Below are 7,290 nucleotides of genomic sequence, written 5' to 3'. Positions count from 1 at the left end.
GGTCATCCCTGCCACCAGATGGGAGCTGCACCCCCGACCTAAGGGGCAGCCTCAAAATAATGCTTCCTTAAAGGGAAACTTTTATGTCTGATAACGCTATAAACCTGAACATATAGGGTTAATCTGCAGGTTAATAGCTTTAGGAAGGTGCCCAACCGCTGGACAGTAAGTGTGGCACCCGAGAGAAAATTAACTTTATTTATCCTAGGAGACGCCATCTTTCAGTCATTCAGACATGGCCCAGAGCAATTATTGTCACCGCTCACAGGACTTGAGAGCAGCAGCTGTAAGCATGCCCCGGCACTGACTGACAGCCGGCTATGCAGTGCAGTCAGTGCCAGGCCGTGCTCACAACCGCCACTCTCAGCAATGTGAGTGATGGCTGTAATGTTGTTTTAGTACCAAATTTGTAATTTTCACAGGGGATAATAGGAGAACACGGACCCCATAATTTGTTACACAATTTCTCCCGAACGTAATGATGACCCCTGTGCGGTCAAAAACTGCAGTGGGAGCAGACGACCGGGCTGGGAGAGGAAAGAGCGCTATTGGATTTTGGACTGGAATAGATTGTGAATGCTGTCTCACATGTGAAGACCCCCTGACATGCCAAAACAGCAGAAACAACCCACAAGTGACGCCATTTTGGAAACTAGACCCCGGAAGGAATTCTTCTAGCTGTGCGCTGAGTATTTTTAACCCACAGATGATTCACAAAACTTTATAACAATTAGATGTGAAAACAAAAAATAAATATTTTCCACTGAAATACTGTGTTAGCCCAAGTTTGCAATTTCCACAAGGGATAATAGGATGAAATGGATCCATATATTGTTATGTAATTCCTCCGAATGCAGTGATCCCCAGGGCCGTATTCACAGGTCATGCTGCCCCAGGCACTGGTCATAAATGCCCCCTGATTACAGGCCATTTATAACAATTATCCGTATGGGAAGGTCATGTCTAGTCAGGCGCAATGCTAATCAGTCAGTAATAACAAAGGAGAACCTGAATAATAAAACTATTGTCTATAACTGATCACTAGTTATAATAATGTAATAATAATTGGCACCAGTTGTACAATTTCCAGAAGTCTGATCCCCCCAGCGAGCAGCCTGGTCCTGGTGGTCAGTGGTGGGGATTGTGTCCTAATCATCTGGTCTTCTGGAGCACATAGTAATAAATGCTGAGACTAAATATTATTCCTATACAGAGACAGAATAATACCGCTATATCACTTCCTAATAACAGCACCACACACCCATACAATGAGTATATAGTCCCATCATATCACCGCCACCTTGCTGGGATTGGAGAACCATCATACATAGACTGAATAATACCACTATGCTGTGACTGAATAACAAGACCAAAGACTGAATAATACCGCCATATTGTTACCAAATAAAAACAATCCTATGGGAATCCATACAATGCAGAAAATGTAACTGAGGGCTCTGTGCACACAACATCTTCTCAGGCGGATTCCTCTGCAGAAACTGCCTGGAAAACCTCCCAACCAATGTCCAAAAGAAAGAACATCTTCATCTCCATGTAAAGCCACTTGCTTTGCTCATGTTCCGACTTCTGAACGTCTTTTAACCACTTCAAATTCCTAAAAACGCCAAGAGACTAAAAGAAGCGACCTGAGCGCTGTCTGGAGTTTGCTGCTGGGAAGACGCTGTTACGTTACAATACAAGTCAGTGTTAGAGCTGAGATTGTGGACTTTCCTCTCTTCCTCCAGACTCTGGATCTTGATTTCCAAATGAAATGCAAAATTTACTTTCATCTGAAAACAACACCTTGGACCAGCGCTGCCATCGGGGCTTTAGTGCCCTTACTAGATTCCTCTTTCATTGCCCCATGCCCCCTTAAAGTATGATGCCAACAAAAGTGCCCCCCAAACACAGTATGATACCCCCATGGTGAATTCCTCCACATACACAGTATAATGATCCCTACTGGACCCCTACCGTACCCCACCAACTCCCAAGTCAAAGTATGGTGACCCCCAACACAGCATGATCCCCCAACTGTGACCACCACACAGCCCCCCATGCTGTATAATGGGCCTATATACATTATAATGACCCCACACCTCTCCACACTCCACATAGTATAATGCACTTGTCATGGTCCTCCACACAGTATAACGCACTCGCCATGGTCCTCCACACAGTATAATGCACTCGCCATGGTCCTCCACACAGTATAATGCACTCGCCATGGTCCTCCACACAGTATAATGCACTCACCATGGTCCTCCACAAAGTATAAGACACTCGTTATGGTCCTGTACACAGTATAATGCAGCCCCCCATAGGGTAAAATGCAGCCCCCAGTCCTCCAGTATTATCAGTACACACTGATTTATAAATAAATACATACTTACCGCTCCTCGCTCCCCGCTGCTTCAGTCTCTGCAGCGCGTCTGTCATCACCTCCGCAGCTGCCAGCTCCACTGTCTGACAGAGCGTGGAGCGTCATCATGCCGCTGCGTCAGACGCAGAGGAGGAATGATGGGAGAGGGAGTGTCACATGACGCTCCATCATTGCTTTCCAACCAGGGCCGGCTCCAGGTTTTCGTGGGGCCCAGGAGAAAGAGTCTCAGTGGCCCTTTTAACACATACCACCATTCAGGATGCACAGATACGGCAGAGAAAAAAAATGTTATATATATATATATATATATATATATATATATATATATATATATATATATTAAAAAATAATGCAGCATGGCTCCATATGGCCAAGATACGTCTTAACAATGAAAATATTGGATCTAGACTGTTTTTTGCTCAGGAACAAGTACTTACAAAAAAACAAAGGTTTTTAGCGCATAAATTGGCTCATATTGTTATAAGGGGGTGTAACTGCCTCTTGCTGATTCTGCACTCCTCCCAGTAACCAGCTGGTGATGTATAAACAGTTCTACTTGCCCTCTAAATGTAGATGTATTTAGCCCAGAAAAAGACGATTGTCCGTTTAGTTGTAGGCTTGTAGCCCGAAAGTGGCATGTAAGGCAGAGTAGTTACCCATCAGGGGGAGGTTACCTTGCCATGGTTGATGGGCACACATGAATTGGCCAATTTATGAGCTAAAAACCTTTATTTTTTGTAAGTACTTGTTAGTGAGCAAAAAAACAGTCTAGATCCAATATTTTCATTGTTAAGACATATCTTGGCCATATGGAGCGCTGCTGCATTATTTTTTAATATATTTTATAGTTAGAGGAGCTGGCACCAGTTCACACTAGGAGGTGCTGGTCAGGTTTATCTGGTTCATAAATATATATATACACTACCGTTCAAAAGTTTGGGGTCATTTAGAAATTTCATTATTTTTGAAAGAAAAGCACATTTTTTTCAATGAAGCTAACATTAAATGAATCAGAAATACACTCTATACATTGTTAATGTGGTAAATGACTATTCTAGCTGCAAACGTCTTGTTTTTATTGCAAGATCTACATAGGTGTATTGAGGCCCATTTCCAACAACCACCACTCCAGTGTTTTAATGGTACATTGTGTTTGCTAACTGTGTAAGAAGGCTAATGGATGTTTAGAAAACCCTAGAAAACCCTTGCAGAAGTATGTTAGCCCAGCTGAAAATGGTTTGGCTGATTTGAGAAGCTATAAAATTGACCTTCCTTTGAGCTAGTTGAGAATCTGGAGCATTACATTTGTTTGTTCTATGAAACTCTCAAAGTGGCCAGAAAAAGAGAACTTTCATGTGAAACTCAACAGTCTATTCTTGTTCTTAGAAATGAAGGCTATTCCATGCGAGAACTTGCCAAGAAACTGAAGATTTCCTACAACAGTGTGTACTACTCCCTTCAGAGGAGAGCACAAACAGGCTCTAACCAGAGTAGAAAGAGTAATGTGAGGCCCCGCTGCACAACTGAGCAACAAGACAAGTACATTAGAGTCTCTAGTTTGAGAAATCGACGCCTCACAGCTCCTCAACTGGCAGCTTCATTAAATAGTACACGCAAAACGCCAGTGTCAACGTCTACAGTGAAGAGGCCACTCCGGGATGCTGGCCTTCAGGGCAAAGTGGCAAAGAAAAAGCCATATCTGAGACTGGCTAATAAAAGGAAAATATTTTTATGGGCAAAAGAACACAGACATTGGACAGAGGAAGATTGGAAAAAAGTTTTATGGACAGACGAATCAAAGTTTGAGGTGTTTGGATCACACAGAAGAACATTTGTGAGAAGCAGAACTACTGAAAAGATGCTGGAAGAGTGCCTGACGCCATCTGTCAAGCATGGTGGAGGTAATGTGATGGTCTGGGGTTGCTGGTAAAGTGGGAGATTTGTACAAGGTAAATGGGATTTTGAGAAAGGAAGGCTATCACTTCATTTTGCAACGCCATGCCATACCCTGTGGACAGCGCTTGATTGGAGCCAATTTCATCCTACAACAGGACAATGACCCAAAGCACACCTCCAAATTATGCATGCAGGGAAGAAGCAGGCAGCTGGTATTCTGTCTGTAATGGAGTGGCCAGCGCAGTCACCAGATCTCAACCCCATTGAGCTGTTGTGGGAGCAGTTTGACCGTATGGTACGCAAAAAGTGCCCATCAAGCCAATCCAACTTGTGGAGGGGCTTCAGGAAGCATGGGGGGAAATTTCTCAAGATTACCTCAGCAAATTAACAGCTAGAATGCCAAAGGTCAGCAATGCTGTAATTGCTGCAAAGGAGCATTCTGTGACGAAAGCAAAGTTTGAAGGAGAAAATTATTCTTTATAATAAAAATCATTATTTCTAACCTTGTCAATGTCTGGACTATATTTTCTAATCATTTTGCAACTCATTTGATAAATTAAAGTATGAGTTTTCATGGAAAACACAACATTGTCTGGGTGACCCCAAACTTTTGGACGGTAGTGTATATATATATATATATCTATAATATAACCGGGGATGCGGGTCTCTGTCCGAAGCCTCGATAGACTGCGCATGCGTGACGCGCAGTCTGGCTCCAGGCAGAAGACCGCATCCAGCCGTTACAGGTAAGAGGAGGTGTATGGCGTCGGAGATCGCTGTATGCGTAGGCACTGAACGCACACTGCGATCTCCGGCGCCATACTTACTTACCTGACCGGGAAGAGCGTTGCCGCGGCGCCTCTCTTCAGCGGAGACCGGGGGCGGAGTGAGACGTCGGATCGGCGCGTGCGCATAGCGCTATCCGGCGCCATTTTACTGAAGACACATTTACAGTGTGTCTTCAGCAAAATGGCGCCGGACAGCGCGGAGCTCTGTCGCCGCACTCCTCCCCCGGCCTCCGGCAGAACAGGACAATTTAACACCATATTTTAGACTTCAGTGCAAGAGGAGACCCAAGAGGAGACCCACCGAAGAGGAGACCCCACCGAAGAGGAGACCCCACCGAAGAGGAGACCCAAGAGGAGACCCACCGAAGAGGAGACCCAAGAGGAGACCCACCGAAGAGGAGACCCCACCGAAGAGGAGACCCACCGAAGAGGAGACCCACCGAAGAGGAGACCCAAGAGGAGACCCACCGAAGAGGAGACCGAAGAGGAGGCCCACCGAAGAGGAGACCCACCGAAGAGGAGGCCCACCGAAGAGGAGACCCACCGAAGAGGAGACCCAAGAGGAGACCCACCGAAGAGGAGACCCACCGAAGAGGAGCCCCACCGAAGAGGAGACCCACCGAAGAGGAGACCCCACCGAAGAGGAGACCCCACCGAAGAGGAGACCCAAGAGGAGACCTACCGAAGAGGAGACCCACCGAAGAGGAGACCCAAGAGGAGACCCACCGAAGAGGAGCCCCACCGAAGAGGAGACCCACCGAAGAGGAGACCGAAGGGGAGACCCACTGAAGAGGAAACCGAAGAGGAGACCGAAGAGGACAGAACTGCACCTTAAGATCCCTAGGGGGAAAGGGATGGCCAAAGGCCAGAAAAGACAACAATCGATCCTACAACAAAAAGGAAGAAGCAGAACCAGAACAAAGTCCGCCATTACATCAACCGGTATTTGAGAGGAAAGAGGAACATCATGTGGACCATCCTGCTGGGACCTCTCTGCCGATAACATCATACGGCAATACCGGCTGGTAAGTATAAATCCACCAAAGTAATAATAGCAGGATAGTAGTAATATAGTGGCAGTATATCAGTATTAGTGTAATTTGAGTAATAATACTAGTGATAATAGTAAGAAAGTAATAAAATAACAGTAGTAATAGTAGTAGGTAGAATAGCAGTGTGATCCAGGGTTCTAGGACTGATCGCCTTTTCTCGGGGTCAAGAAGGAATTTTTCCGCTGTGACACAAATTGGCTGAAGGTGTCCTGAGGTTTTTGCCTTCTTTTGGATCAACACTCTAGGAATAGGGTAGTATTAGTAGCAATAGGAAAGAAGAATAATACCGTAATAAGATAGCGGGTTATTATTATTATTAATAATAAATATAAACTAGTTATATCTATAGAAAGAACAAAGAGTAAATAAAAATAATTATAGACGTAGTTTAATCAATACAGTAATATTAAATAGTTATAGAAAAGTTAGAGTAGTACTTTAATAAGAAAGCAGGACATAAGACAAAATATATAAAAAAAAATATATTAAAAACAACTATAGTAGTACATTTAGTACAGTAATAGTAATTACATAACTAGTAACATAATTAGGTTTGATCCAGGGTTCTAGGACTGATCGCCTTTTCTCGGGGTCAAGAAGGAATTTTTTCCCTGTGACACAAATTGGCTGAAGGTGTCCTGGGGTTTTTGCCTTCTTCTGGATCAACACTGTAGGTATAGGGCAGTATTAGTAGTGATAGGAAAGAAGAGTAATACTATAATAAGATAGCACAATGTTAATAATAACCATATCAAATAGTTAGATTTATAAAAACAAATTAAAATAACTCCAGTAGTACAATAATTAGTGTAATATTTAACTTGTAATAACATTATTAGGTTTGATCCAGGGTCCTAGGACTGATCGCCTTTTCCCGGGGTCAAGAAGGAATTTTTCCCGTGACACAAATTGGCGTTAGGTGTCCTGGGGTTTTTGCCTTCTTCTGGATCAACAGCTTTAGGCATAGGGATTTTAGTAATACCATTATTAGAATCACAAGATTAATAAAAAAAAATAGAATTTAATTTTTTTAATTAGTTTTATAACAGTTACAATTAATTGGATTAATGCAATAATAATAAATAGTAAAAATGGTGGTAATAATAAAAAAACTAGTCCCAGTTACTAAGTTAGTGTAGTGTTAGTGTAGGGACCCATCTGAAGAGGTCGC

Source organism: Phyllobates terribilis, unplaced genomic scaffold (assembly GCF_046119375.1).
Source record: "Phyllobates terribilis strain yellow unplaced genomic scaffold, ASM4611937v1 Scaffold_63__1_contigs__length_7903474, whole genome shotgun sequence".
NCBI lineage: Eukaryota > Metazoa > Chordata > Amphibia > Anura > Dendrobatidae > Phyllobates > Phyllobates terribilis.
The sequence above is the reverse complement of the archived record's forward strand: the minus strand, read 5'-3'. Positions refer to the sequence as shown.